The sequence below is a fragment of the Phyllobates terribilis genome, unplaced genomic scaffold (assembly GCF_046119375.1).
Source record: "Phyllobates terribilis strain yellow unplaced genomic scaffold, ASM4611937v1 Scaffold_4__5_contigs__length_816908805, whole genome shotgun sequence".
Classification (NCBI taxonomy): Eukaryota; Metazoa; Chordata; class Amphibia; order Anura; family Dendrobatidae; genus Phyllobates; species Phyllobates terribilis.
In genome coordinates this window covers 594073815-594089647 of record NW_027362764.1, presented here as the reverse complement: position 1 = coordinate 594089647, position 15833 = coordinate 594073815, and positions in this window count along the sequence as shown.

Sequence of the window (15833 nt, the reverse complement as noted above, 5' to 3'; positions counted from 1 at the left end):
ACAAGGACTTGGTTCTCCTGGATGCGTAAGACATATGAGTGCCTTCTTGCTGCACTACCTGCAACATGACCCTTGGATTGTCAGAATTCGAAGTAATCCCGACTATTGGGTTGCCACACTCTTAGATCCCCAGTACAAAAGTAAATTTGCCTAAATGATTCCTGCCATAGAACCGGATTCACGCATGCAGGAGTATCAGCAGAGGCTGTTGCCGAATCTTACATGTGCTTTTCCACAAAACACATAGTGAATCTCACAGTTCTAACTTGCAAACCGTGGGACTGTCAAGTCTTCATCACTCAAACCGTAACAGTAACACAGTATCTGCTGGTAACAGCAATTTTGTGAAATCGTTTCACCACTTTTTTAGACCATCCTTAGCAAGGTCACAGGAGACAAGAAGTCTGACACACAGTCAACGCCTAGAGAGGATGGTACAGGAGTATCTCCAAGTGAACATCGAAGCCATGACTGTGTCACTGGACCCTTGCTCATTTTGGGATTCCAATCTGGAAAAATGGCCGGAGCTCTCCACTCACGCCTTGAAGATCTTGTCATGCCCTGCAGCCAGAGTTCTCTCTGAATGTGTGTTCAGCGCTGCTGGTGGTGTGCTGACAGATAAGCGCACGCGGCTGTCCACTGAGAATGTAGACAGACTCACGTTCATAAAGATGAACAAATCATGGATCCGCAAGGACTTTTCTACCACTGTGTCAACCTGGGGAGACTAAAAGCTTGAGGATTTGCTAAAATCACCTCACCAACCGTTTTAAGCAACTCTGGGGCAATTGATGCCACTTAAGTGGTGTCTGTGCCACAATTTTTGGAAAAAATGGAGACTCTTTTTGGAGTCCCCTTGCTGTGTTTTACGTGACGTTGGCATCGTCAATTCCAGGTGGGTTGGGTCGCCCCACCCCCTTTTAACTGTTAGAAACTACATACACTATGGCTTGGGGTAACACAGATGGTTGGGTCTGAAGAGCTGTTTACTCAGAGGTCTGCTCCAAAGCTTCAGTGTCTGCTGGTCAGCGTAGAATTTTTAACTGCATCTAGCCTAGGCAATACTTTGGGCATAGTAGCCCAGCTGCGAAGCAAGCTGCACCGCATGTGTATCTAATTAGAATTTTTAAATGCATCTAGCCTAGGCAGACTGTATGGACCCCAAACCAAACTCAGATGCTCAGCCCCCCTGCCGCCCCCCTTTCCTTGACAATACAATAATGCAACTCTTACAACTGGATAAGTGAGGATCGGTCACAGCTTTATTAACTCTTTATACTCATTCCATTAGAAAGGCATTTTATTTCTAAAATAATTCAGCTTGTTGCAGCATGCCCTGGGTCTCCACACCGGCAAGTTGTCCAACAAGTGTAACTCTTCAACATGTCCTTTCTATTTCCAGGCAACGGAGAATCCTGCGTACTCGTATGCAGGACTCTGACCCCCATCCATCACTCTTAACGCTTCTTCCACTCCGTCCTGGAGTCCTGACAGGAATATGTCCAGTCCAATATCCATTAAGTGAACACCGTCGGGCTGTATGAGGCCTGCTTTATCTCCTTCCAGTTGTCCGTGTTGTATCACTACACCGCCTCTGTATCTTCTAAATTTTGCCATCCGAATATTTATTACCCGCCTTGTCCGTTCGATGGCCGTGATGTCTCGCTCACCTTGCCATACCGCTATCAGCACAATCTCTGACCATACTATAGTTAGTTTTGTGAAAAATTCTCTGAAGCGCTCAGTGTCTAGTTTCATTATTGCCATTAATTATGCGCTCTTGTGATGACCTAGGTAGTTTCGCCTGGCCTGCATAACTAAGATAACCGGACCTCTTGCCTCTCTCCCTACCTTGATTACCTCCATTAGTACCTGAGGCCATAGCAGGCCTCTAATATCTCTCCAGTTGAAATATGTGTTATGAAACTCTAATTTCCTCCCGCCTGGGCGGATTTTTGCCCTTTTTTCTGCCCAATATATATACGAGTGGCCTATCACCCACACTGTTGGCTTAGCGTCACCTGTAAAAGAAACAAACCACGTTAGGATAACAAGTCCGGTCTTATGTATCTCGCCAAACACGTGGATCGCCATCTCTCTATCCTCTGAACTTCCGTTTCTGACAGTCCTGATCTTGCTGCTTCCGTGGCCGCGCCTATGCGGAATGAGTGTGTCCCATAATCTTTGGGGTGGTTCCCTGCCGATGTTATGCATTTATTAAACATAGCTTGGAACTGGTATCTTGATAATGGCATTCCATCAATGTGTGATAGGTTGAAATTACTTTGTGATCTGATGGTTATATATGTTTTTACTATTGTTACCCAACTCAGTGTACCGTTTGTGGGTTGTAGAAGTACCCAAGTGCCCCTGCCCGCTGGAACCGTTTTCGATTGGCGTATGCATAGACGTATTGCATTATTGGCTATGACTGCGTCCTGGTGTAATAAGCCTCCACTGGTGGTAATTTTGGATTGAGGGACTAATTTGCTTATGCATAGCGCCTCGAAGAAGGCTATCGCAAATGCAGTAGACAGTAGTGTTGCTTCAAATTGTGAGTGTCATGTTAATGGTGTTAGGGATATGATGTGAGAAATCAGTTTTAGTGACACGGGATGGGCCAAATACACTCCTGACTTGGCTGACCCCTTTTCCACCCTTTTATGGATTGTCTGATGATGAATCTCTTTGTCACATCTCCCGAATTCAGTAGTTGGAAGTGAAATGATACTCCGGTCAGACACCGCTGCGCTGACGCCCCTGATATGCCCCTCATCATTAGCTGGTGGAGAAATTCTATGGTGACTTGTAATCTGGCTTGTTCACATTGGTCAACCCGTCTGCCTGCTACTAGTCGTGTCCACTCTTCCCATGCCTTACCGTATGCTTGCCACGTCGACGGGGCAACTGACGATCTGATTAATGGCATCAACTATTCGCCAATAGATCCCATAGGGAGGGTGGGCAACTGTTGCCCGATGGGTGGGCGTTGGGTAGGAGCCCTGTGAAAATCTGCCAATTGAATTGTGATAAAGCGTTAGCAGCAGCTTTAGACCCCTCAGCATCGTGGCTAGCGCGGACCCATACATTGTGTTTTAGGCACAGGAATGCTAGCCGGCGTAGTAGGCCTAGCTTTGGGAGAGACGATGATGCAATCTTATTAATGCAGTGCGCTAGGCTGGTGTTTTTTGTTATGAAGCATATATTTTTGTTAGCCAGGCGCGCGCCCCATATTTCTATTGCTACCACTATTGGGAAAAAAAATTATTTTCCGGGCTAGATGCAGCTAAAAATTCTTATTAATTTCAAAGCTCATGGAGCTTGGTATAGATGGCCTAATACAATGAGTCCCACACACTGCTACAAGCCCAAATATTTTTTCAGAGCTAGATGCAGATAAAAATTATTTTGAATTTGCAACCTGGTGGAGGTTAGTATAGATGGACTAATAGAACAAGTCCCACACACTGCTACAAGCCCAAATATTTTTTCAGAGCTAGATGCAGTTAAAAATTATTTTGAATTTGCAACCTGGTGGAGGTTAGTATAGATGGACTAAGAGAACAAGTCCCACACACTGCTACAAGCCCAAATATTTTTCAGAGCTAGATGCAGATAAAAATTATTTTGAATTTGCAACCTGGTGGAGGTTAGTATAGATGGACTAATAGAACAAGTCCCACACACTGCTACAAGCTCAAATATTTTTTCAGAGCTAGATGCAGATAAAAATTATTTTGAATTTACAACCTGGTCGAGGTTAGTATAGATGGACTAATAGAATGATGCTATGCCCAAAAGGTTTTACTTGGCTAGGTGCAGTAAAAAAAATTGTATTCTATACACAGGTGGTGTAGCTTGCAACACAGATAGGCTACCCCACTGACTAACACACACTGCAAGAGGCCAAAAAGGATTTGCTTAACTAGATTTAGCCAAATGCTGTGAAAAAAACTTGCACAGCACTGGCACAGACCTGCCTGAAAAAGTGATAGGAACTGATGTAACCTAGCCCTCCAAAGGACTGCAATTACAATTAGTCCCTACTCCCAACCTATCTATTTAAGAGCACAGACCTGCCTGAAAAAAGTCGTAGGAAATTTTGTAACCTAGTCCTCAAAAGGACTGCAATCACAGCTATTCCCTACTCCCAAGCTATCTGTAGATTTGTGCGAAAATTGGCTTGAAATTAACACTGAAAGTATAGCGCACACAGCAACAGCGGTGCGGTCTAACATGCAGTTGCAGCAGTGAGAAAATGGTGGCTACGTGGAAAATGGCTTGGTCTTATAGGGCAAGGACATGTGACATACACTGCCAAAGACACATGCCCTTGCTTGTGTGATAAAAAGCATTTCGCTCCGTGTGTGCGCTGTTGATAGGCTGACAGATTGCACCTCCCCACTGTAAATGCGGGAAGGAGAAAAAAAAATGCAGATCTTCATTATTTATGCAGAGATCCATCCCCTGCCCCTCCCCTCGCCCCGCTGTACACTCAAACTGCGTATTAACATTAATTTTCAGTATTACTGAGAAAAAATCCAGTTATGATTTTGGTGCACGAACAGTTATCGAACATAACCTCGAACAGCCAAATTTTTTCAAATCGTTCGGGTTCGTCGAACGGCTCGAACACTGCCCAAAACAGCTCGAATTTGAGATTGGCGAACAGTTCGAGTCGAACACCGCTCATCTCTACTTAAAAGGCCATATTTCAAGTGCAAAGAGCTGCCCAGAAATCTGGCAGTTTAGTGTTGCAGCCTGTGGGTGGGTGGGTGGCTGGCTGCATACTTGCACTTGCATTCCAAGTAACAGAAAACTAAGCAGATGGTGGCCTCTATCATCATCATGGCCTCACCTCGGCACTATGAACTCTCCTGAAGGAGAAGCCAGGGCCCGCCGGAGGAGTCTCCGGTTTTCTGGTGGGCCCGTCCAACCCTGGCTAAGAAAAGTGTGGGGTAAGGTTCCCGGACACTCTGTGGCTGCTTTCTTAATGTGGATCGGCCATGCTTGTGCATGTTATTTCTCAAAACGCATTACAGATCAGGCCATTGTCCAACTCTGTATTCAAGACATTAAATGCGCAAAGAAAGATGTGTGTGTGTCAAAGTACCACCGACAAGTGCGAGTTGATGTTGGACGGGCTGCCATTGCTTCTGCAACAAGCTCAATTACAGGACTTCCTGGGAGAAATGACACGCAGGGTAGATACGATTTCCCTCTATGCCAGTCCTTTCACCGAGCTAAATACAACTCTCAGCAAAAAAAGTTGTGGACTGGCTCCGTACCATCCCTGGCCACAATCATCTGTCCACGTGTTTGTGGTTAGGCGGTTCTTCCCAGTAAGTGCACTGGGGAGGGCACGGGTAATGTTGTGGGACCCGTGCTTGTGGAAGGCGGAGGCGATACCCGGAAATATAGTGGCGGGTGGGGACCGAGTATGGACACCCGGCCGCAGCCGACATGAGGTTATGAAAAGCTTCTGCCTCCACGGGCTTTAAAGGCCACATTTCAAGTGCAAGCAGCTGTCAAAAATTTGGCAGTATAGTATTGCAGCCTGTAGGTGGGTGGATGGGTGACTGCCTGCATACTTGCGCTTGCATTCTACGGAATGGGGTAGGGACAACTGAACGCTGCAGTGGGACAAGGAAGTGGACGGTGATTGTTGCAAGTCTGCAATGACAGTTGCATGGCGGGAGGCATCTTTGCATGCGCCAAGGATCACTTATGATGGGCACACTTTTAGGCAGTGACCTGGGAGTCAGAGATGCTTCCAAAGGTCTTCCCCATGCTGTTCCCATGCCTTCTCAGCACTGTATGCTTGTGTCTGATGATGTGTCACACACCACATGGCCAGATAAGGTTGTAAAATGTTAAAATGACATTTCCTGGTGAATGCATTTGTCTTGGTTGAAAGCAATGCAAAAGCGCAAAAATGCATCAAAAACGCTACGTGTGAACATAGCCGAAGTTGTGGAGGAGTATTTTTGTTTTTGGTTAATTATTTTGCCTTATATACAAGTCATTATCCTGGAAAGAATGTTCCTTAACATATTTCCCAGGAAAATCCATTTTGGTTTCGTTTTTGTATGTTTTATTGTGAGTCCGTTAAAGTGGCGTAATACTCTGACCACTTTGCTGACAGCAGTGATCTGGGAGTCAGAGATGCTTCCAGGGGTCTTCCCCATGCTGTTCCTATGTCATTTGAGCACTGTTCCCATCGATTTGGGCAATTTTTAGGCCCTCTGCAGACAGCCGAGGGGAGCCGCCTGAAAAATGCTTGAGTTTCCCATAGACTTACATTGGGCTCGTTGCTCGGTTCGAGCACCCGAGTATTCCAATTTGCTCGACCCTAGCAATGATTACCCGAGCATTTTAGTGCTCGCTCATCGCTATTATACACATTTCCCCAGGCAATTGGTGTACTTGCCATAAGTGGCAAATTAATTTACTGCAAAAAATTCTGAACCTGGTGAATTTGCATTTCAAAAGAATTTACCATCTCTACTTATCATCTATCTAAAAAGTAGCCCCATCAAAAGGCACCTACTAATCTGAAACCCCTGTTTGGATGGAGAACTGAACTCACATGATCTGATATGCCTTCTACATACTGTCATATGCTGTTTATAATCATTGGTGCCTTTAACAGTGGAAACAAGACCCCTGTCCATGTGATTATCGGTTATCTCAACAATCAGATACTTATAAATAATCTTTTAGAAAGTTGATAATTTGTCAACTCTAAGTGTACTTATAAAAATATGGGAACCTTATCAATAATTCCATCATTGATATAGCTTACAGTTATTGCCACTGTTCTTAGCGGTCAAAGGAATTGCTAAGTTACAAAAGTGTATCCTCTTTAAATCTTTTAAGTAACTTCAGATTCTCATTAGTGCTTTTAAATACTAGATCATTATCATTTATGTTATTCTTTATTTTTAAAGTAAAATAATATTTCACAATACAAAGATAAGACAGCTATTAAATCTCTCTGCCTTTGAACCAAGTTTATAACCATATGAATAAATGTTTTTGGACACCTTCAATTTACATGTACAAGAGCTTAGGAGCTTTTATGACATCTCATTCTTAATCCATATGCATTTAATGGTCTCCATTTTGCAACTAACACAGCTTCCACTCTTCTGAGTTTCTAAAATATTTTGGAGTATATCTGTGGACATTTTTGCCAATTTAACCAAAAGAGCATTTATGAGATCAGACACTGATGTTGGATGAGGGAACCTGACTCACAATTTTTATTCTAGTTCATCCCTAGTTGTTGCTTGGGATTGAGGTCAGGACTCTGTGCGGCAAAGTCCTCCCACATCAAACTCACCCAACCAAGTCTTTATGCATTTTGATTTGTACTCGGAGGTATGGTCATGATGGAACAGAAAAGGGTTTCTCTAAATTAGAAGCATATAATGTTCAAAATTACAGTTGGAGGAATCTACTGATTTTGATTCAGGGGGAAAATCCGAATAAATTCAGTGTAACTTAAATCTGCCAGAAAGGGGTTCAAAAAGTAACCTCTCTCACCTCTCTTTGGCCCTTCTCATACCTGTCCCACTTTATTCTTCTGACAGGTTCCCTGTCTTTCTTCTCCAATTTACCCTTCCTTTGCTTTGGCTTCCGTCACTGCTGACTAGACCCAGCAGTCATGTTGGAAGAGGCCCATGTTATTGATGTGTTTCAATATTGCACATATTCAAGCCATATCACAATCTATTGGCTACATCTTTCACAATATTGAATTATATAGGTTACAGGGCTTTATTTATTCAGTTGGTCTCCACATGACAAAATAACCGGTAGTAGAAGCTTAAAGCAAGCTTCCACGTATTAAACCTCACTCACACATATGTGTTCAGATGTTCCGTATATTTATAGTTTTTGGTCCTTGTATCCTTCCACTTCATGTGTCAGTCTTTTTCTGTGCCATCTAAATAAGCCCTAAAACATTCTATTGTGTGAAGTTGTTCAATATCAGTAACTGAACCAGGCATTTGGTTTCTGACATACTTCCATAAATGCGCCAATGCAATGTGCTGCTCTCATAGGCTGGAGTAATTAAAATCTTTTTTTTTTAATTACAATATTTTATAAAACGCTTTGGCTTTTAATTACACTTTCCTGTCAGACCTCATAAGCACAATTCTATGATGGCCTACCCCCTCAGAAGCCATTTACATACTCATTTAAACCACTTAGTCATTTTCATTCTAGAAAAGCAGGCCATTTCCTTTTGGCAGAGGTCACTACTCTGGAGATTTCCAGTACATTCCTATTTTAAGCATTCAGCCATGCATTTAGTACATCAAACTTCATCTGTCTTCCAAGTTTGACTGCTGAAACTGGATACAAGCCAGAGATTAAAATCTTGGATTAATTAACCTAAAATTGTTGCCTTCAAGGTCAAGGATTTTGGAGGCCAAACTGAAATCCACTACTCAAAGGCTACTCTATACTCCCAGGGATGGTTGTATTAAGGTTGTATACATAGTTTTATAGTTATTCCTGGGCATTTACGTTACGTATTATAATGATCATTATGTATAAATTATCATTAATTTACATTTGCAGTCACTATGATTAAAATAATCTCATCAATTACAAATAATAGAATTGCTTTTACTGTATCTGCCAGCTTTCCCACAAGTACAGTATATTCAATAGATAAATAAGAATAGAAACATTAAAACAAAGGAGCCTCACTGAAAGGGATGCAATGAGTAGCTATGAATTAATGTACAAAAGTTTGACCACCACTAGTCAAAATTACTGTTATTGTGAATGGTTAAGCAAGTTGAAGATGAAATGATTTTTAAAAGGCCTAAAGTTAAAGATGACACATTTCCTTTGTATTTTGAGGCAACAAAATATCATCTTTTACATTTTAAAAAGTACAAAAAGGAAAATGGGAGAATGCAAAAGTTTGGGCACCCCATGGTTAATACCTAGTAGTACCCCCTTTTGCAAGTATCACAGCTTGTAAACACTTTTTTTAGCCAGACAAGAGACTTTCAATTGTTGTTTAAGGGATTTTCATTCATTCTTCCTTGGAAAACTCTTCCAGTTCTGTGAGATTCCTGGGTCATCTTGCATGCACTGCTATTTTGAGGTCTAGCCACATATTTTCAATGATGTTCAGAATAGGAGACTGTGAGGGCCATTGTAAAACCTCCAGCAAGTGCATTTTGAGGTAGTCTTTTCTGGATTTTGATGTGTGTTTAGGATCATTATCCATTTGCAGAAGTAATCCTCTTTTCAACTTCAGCGTTTTTACAGATGATGTCATGTTTGTATCAAGAATTTGTTGAAATTTCATTGAATCCATTCTTCCCTCTACCCGTGAAATGTTCCCTGTGTCAATGGCTGCAACACAACCACAAAGCATGATTGATCCACCCCCATGCTTAATGGTTGGAGAGATGTTGTTTTCCTGAAATTCTGTGCCCTTTTTTCCCCACACACACCTTTGAACATTGTTGCCAAAGAGTTCTATTTTAACCTCATCTGTTCACAGGACTTGTTTCCAAAATGCATCAGGCTTGTTTAGATGTTCTTCTCCATACTTCTAACGCTGAATTTTATGGTGAGGACACAGGAGAGGTTTTCTTCTGATAACTCAAAATGGTACAATTTATATATAAAAATAGTATTACCTCTCAAGTGAAGCTTGTACCGACTGCAGGGATAGTAATATAGATATTGCATCCCGCCATTCCATCACTCATTTCACTTAGCTTCTTTAAGGACACGCTCCCGGAAGAAGCTAAGTGAAATGCACTTCTATAATATGCATAACATGCATGCCCAATTTAGTAACCTTCATTGGTTTACAGGCACCATTTCTGTTGTTTCACTCTCTGTTGATGTGGTTCTATTACATTAATTTATAGACACTCACCCCCTCCCTTTCAGAGAGGCACATTTATTTATGTATTGAATATACAGTACAGACCAAAAGTTTGAACATACCTTCTTATTTAAAGATTTTTCTGTATTTTCATGACTATGAAAATTGTACATTCACAATGAAGGCATCAAAACTATGAATTAACACATGTGGAATTATATACTTAAAAAAAAAGTGTGAAACAACTGAAAATATGTCTTATATTCTAGGTTCTTCAAAGTAGCCACCTTTTACTTTGATGACTGCTTTGCACACTCTTGGCATTCTCTTGATGAGCTTCAAGAGGTAGTCACCGGAAATGGTCTTCCAACAATCTTGAAGGAGTTCCCAGAGATGCTTAGCACTTGTTGGCCCTTTTGCCTTCACTCTGCGGTCCAGCTCACCACAAACCAACTCGATTGGGTTCAGGTCTGGTGACTGTGGAGGCCAGGTCATCAGGCGTAGCACCACATCACTCTCCTACTTGGTCAAATAGCCCTTACACAGCCTGGAGGTGTGTTTGGGGTCATTGTCCTGTTGAAAAATAAATGATGGTCCAACTAAACGCAAACCGGATGGGATAGCATGCCGCTGCAAGATGCTGTGGTAGCCATGCTGGTTCAGTATGCCTTCAATTTTTAATAAATCCCCAACAGTGTCACCAGCAAAGCACCCTCACACCATCACACCTCCTCCTCCATGCTTCACGGTGGGAACCAGGCATGTAGAGTCCATCCGTTCACCTTTTCTGCATCACACAAAGACACGGGGGTTGGAACCAAAGATCTCAAATTTGGACTCATCAGACCAAAGCACAGATTTCCACTGGTCTAATGTCCATTCCTTGTGTTCTTTAGCCCAGACAAGTCTCTTTTGCTTGTTGCCTGTCCTTAGCAGTGGTTTCCTAGCAGCTATTTTACCATGAAGGCCTGCTGCACAAAGTCTCCTCTTAACAATTGTTGAAGAGATGTGTCTGCTGCTAGAACTCTGTGTGGCATTGACCTGGTCTCTAATCTGAGCTGCTGTTATTCTGTGATTTCTGAGGCTGGTGACTCGGATAAACTTATCCTCAGAAGCAGAGGTGACTTTTGGTCTTCCTTTCCTGGGGCGGTCCTCATGTGAGCCAGTTTTTTTGTAGCGCTTGATGGTTTTTGCAACTGCACTTGGGGACACTTTCAAAGTTTTCCCAATTTTTCGCACTGACTGACCTTCATTTCTTAAAGTAATGATGGCCACTCGTTTTTCTTTACTTAGCTGCTTTTTTCTTGCCATAATACAAATTAAGAGCAAATGTTGTTCCTATCTTCAAAAAGGGGAAGAAGGTGGACCCAGGGAACTATAGGCCGGTGAGTCTGACTTCTATACCAGGAAAGATCTTTGAACAAATTATTAAACAACATGTATGTAAGTACCTGGATAAGAATGAAGTGATTAACCAGAGTCAGCATGGGTTTATAACTAACAAGTCATGTCAGACTAACTTAATTTCCTTCTATGACAGAATCACTGACTGGGTGGATGAGGGAAATGCTGTAGATATAGTATATCTTGACTTCAGCAAAGCATTTGACAAAGTATCTCACACCATCCTTATTGAAAAAATGACCAAGTATGCAATGGACCAGGCAACTGTTAGGTGGATTCATAACTGGCTTAGTGATCGGACTCAAAGGGTGATTGTAAATGGCTTCACATCCAGCTGGATGAATGTCTCAAGTGGGGTACCACAGGGCTCCGTCCTGGGACCTGTATTGTTCAACATCTTTATCAATGATTTAGATGAAGGAATTGAGGGTAAACTGATTAAATTTGCTGATGACACAAAGCTAGGAGGGATAGCTAATACTAGAGAAGAGAGAGAGAGGATTCAAAAGACCTAAATAAACTGGAGCAGTGGGCAGCAACCAACAGAATGGTTTTTAACAGGGAAAAATGCAAAGTACTACATCTGGGCAATAAAAATGAAAAAAGCATATACAGAATGGGAGGAATAGAGCTAAGCAACAGTACATGTGAAAAAGACTTAGGTATACTAATAGATCATAGACTGAACATGAGTCAACAGTGTGATGCAGCAGCAAAAAAGGCAAATACAATTCTGGGATGTATTAACAGAAGCATACAGTCTAGATCACGTGAAGTCATTATTGGTCTTTACTCCTCTTTGGTCAGACCTCATCTGGAATACTGTGTACAGTTTTGGGCACCACATTTTAAAAAAGACATAGACAAACTGGAGCAAGTTCAGAGAAGAGCGACCAGTATGGTGACTGGTCTGCAAACCATGTCCTATGAGGAACGGTTGCAGGATTTGGGAATGTTTAGCTTGCAAAAAAGAAGACTGAGAGGAGACTTAATAGCTGTCTACAAATATGTCAAGGGCTGTCACATTGTAGAAGGATCATCTTTATTCTCATTTGCACAAGGAAAGACTAGAAGCAATGGGATGAAACTAAATGGGAGGAGACACAGATTAGATATTAGAAAAAACTTTTTGACAGTTAGGGTGATTAATGAGTGGAACAGGCTGCCATGAGAGGTGGTGAGTTCCCCTTCAATGGACGTCTTCAAACAGAGGCTGGACAGACATCTGTCTGAGATGATTTAGTGAATCCTGCTTTGAGCAGGGGGTTGGACCAGATGACCCAGGAGGTCCCTTCCAACTCTACCATTCTATGATTCTATGATTCTATGAAATTCTAACAGTCTATTCAGTAGGACTATCAGCTGTGTATCCACCAGACTTCTGCACAACACAACTGATGGTCCCAACCCCATTTATAAGATAAGAAATCCCACTTATTAAACCTGACAGGGCACACCTGTGAAGTGAAAACCATTTCCGGTGACTACCACTTGAAGCTCATCAAGAGAATGCCAAGAGTGTGCAAAGCAGTCATCAAAGCAAAAGGTGGCTACTTTGAAGAACCTAGAATATTAGACATATTTTCAGTTGTTTCACACTTTTTTGTTAAGTATATAATTCCACATGTGTTAATTCATAGTTCTGATGCCTTCAGTGTGAATTTACAATTTTCATAGTCATGAAAATACAGAAAAATCTTTAAATGAGAAGGTGTGTATAAACTTTTGGTCTGTACTGTATATGTAACAGTTTTGTACTATTTTGGGATTCTTGTATTCGCTTCTTTTCTGATATCTAGTCACTTTATTATTATTATGATGATATATTTAGTGTAAAGTATTATCCTTTGTAGCTCTGCTATATTACAAAGGGACATTTATTGTATGTATATCATGCTCGTAAGTCGTAGATTGATCATTTCATGCCTGTATTCACGATTTCTTATGATTACAATCCACATACTTACTTTGGCATTATAAACAGTCTGAATCAGTTGGGATTTTTCTGTGCAAAGGTCAGCCAACTAATTCCTTAGCATGACTAACCTTTGAAGAACAAAGACTGCAAACGATTGATATCAGATAGTCTTATGTGCCAATAACTATATTCCCAATGTAAGGTCACTTTCTGACTTTTATATATTAAAAGTAGTAAAGCCTGAACATTAAACATATGAATTTTGTAGAAGATATATTTGTTTTTAAAAATTATAACTTACTGTCAATAATCTTGCTTTGCAAGAACAGTAAAATTCTCCAATAATACATTCCTACGGAAAAACTTACATGGCAAAATTAAAGTTTCATACCAATACAAAATTATAAAGAAAGTAGATTGCTGTAAGCTTCTACTAATGCACGGTGCATGCCTGCTATTTTGTCATATGGATCCTGACTGAACAAATGAAGCGCTATTCAAAGTTAAGTGCAATATCAGATGTAGCCAGTAGATGGCAGCGTAGCATGAATATGTGCCTACTCTCCAACAGAGAGCTAAAGCAAGGAAAGTAAAAAATGAAACAATTGGAAATGCTTACTAACGGTATAAGGGAAATCTTAGGGTTAGGGACTTTAATTGAAAAGAATATAAACTGAAGATATAGAAGTTAAAATAGCACATTTAAAACGGGGAAATTATGTCAATTTTGAATTCATTTTAAAAAGTATATGATTAAGCTACAAATACAGATACTTAAAGGGGTTATCCAGGACTTTTGTACTTTTCTTTCTTCTGGGGCTAAGAACTTACAGGCAGGTAATTGCTAACTATCTGCCTGTTTTACCCAGTAGCTCTTCCTCATAGGCTATGCTCTTTCAATGGGCCATCACTGCCGATGTCATGCTGACGGGCACAACAGGTAGGTAGTTAGCATTACCTGCTTGTAAGCTCTTAGATCCATAAGAAAAAAAAATACAAAAAGTATTAAAAATTCAAAAGTCTCGGATAACCACTTTAATGTATCCTACTAATATTATAAATGCGAAAGTTTGTGAGTATGTATGTTTGTTACTCTTTCACGAAAAAACTACTGGACGGATTTGCATGAAACTTTACAGTAATATATATTATACATCGGAATAACATATAGGCTACAATTTGTAACGATTTTATGCAATTTTGGTCGTAATATAACGATACATGTCAATTAAGTCGGAAAAAAATCTGGCCTCTGAGAGCTATCTTATATACACACATACACAGGTGATATTTAAATGGCTGATTTACAGCAGTCAGAAGAGATTGATAATACAGTAATTTGCCCATAGTGGATCATTGTATAGTGAGGTCACAGTTGCCGCCTGTCCACAGTCAGAATACAGGGGTGATCATATACCGTGGCCAGGTACAAGTGTGGCACAGGGGGTTCACACACGACCCCCAGGGACTGTCATTTCCTAGAAACTTTGGCAGCTGTCAGTCATGAGCTCACCCTGATACATTACACTCTGGAAACAGCTGAAGGGAGAAGGATAATTTATGACATTTTCTCAGACTTAAAAAAAAAAAAAAAACCACAGAAAACAGCCCATATGTCAGGAACAGATTACTAGGGAACTATACATCCCAGCACGGCATGCTCGCGCCCACAGCCCGGGGGGAGTGTGAGGCTTCCTCCTGCAGGTTGCCCGGGGGCACCGGGCCGTTATTGTCCTCACACAGGGGGTCCCCGCCGCCATTGTCCCTCCACATAACACCGTATAATAAAACATGCGCTCACCTGCGCCAGCTGCTGCAGCCGGGAAAGTTCCGAGCGCCTCACCTGGGCGGAGGGAAAGTGACTCACACACGGGGATGGGCAGTAACCTGAGCGCGGCTCCATGGAGGATGCACACACTGCTGCCTGACAGCACCGGCAGCAGCGCTACACAAATGGCGTCCTCCCCTCCTGTGTGCAGCACAGCCCTGTGTGTGTGCAGTGCAGCATGTCACCCACAGCACCAGCAGGCTGCTCTCAGCTCCCACAGAGCACTGGGAATGGTTGCTATGGGTAACCGCGCCACAGCTGCTCCTCATAGACCAGTCATATACAACTGATATCATCTGTACAGCGATCGTAATATAACTAATTAGATTGTTTTAGTATTTTGTTTGAACTTTACTAAGTACCTATTTTGTAATTAGTACTTATAAAAATGCTGCGAAAGCGTAAGTCTAACATTTCGCAAAGCTCTAATAAAGCCCGAGCTATGAAAATAATTAGACGTGATGAGACGTCTCAACAAGCCGAGCAACGAAGGCTTGAGCAGGCGATGCGTTGTGCGGCACATAGAGCTGCAGAGACTCCAGAACAATCCCAAGCCCGACGTGAATGGAATGCGGAGTTTTTGGCATCTCAACGGGCTGCTGAAACTCAAGAACAGTCCCAAGCCCGACATGAACAGCATGCGGAGTATCTGGCGTCTCAACGGGCAGCTGAAACTCCAGAACAGTCCCAAGCTCGACGTCAGCAGCAAGCGACTTACATGGCGTCCCAAAGAGCCACTGAAACTTATGAAATGGCCGAATCTCGCAGACGCACTGTTGCTGAAAGGGCAGCACAGCGACATCAAACATTTACAA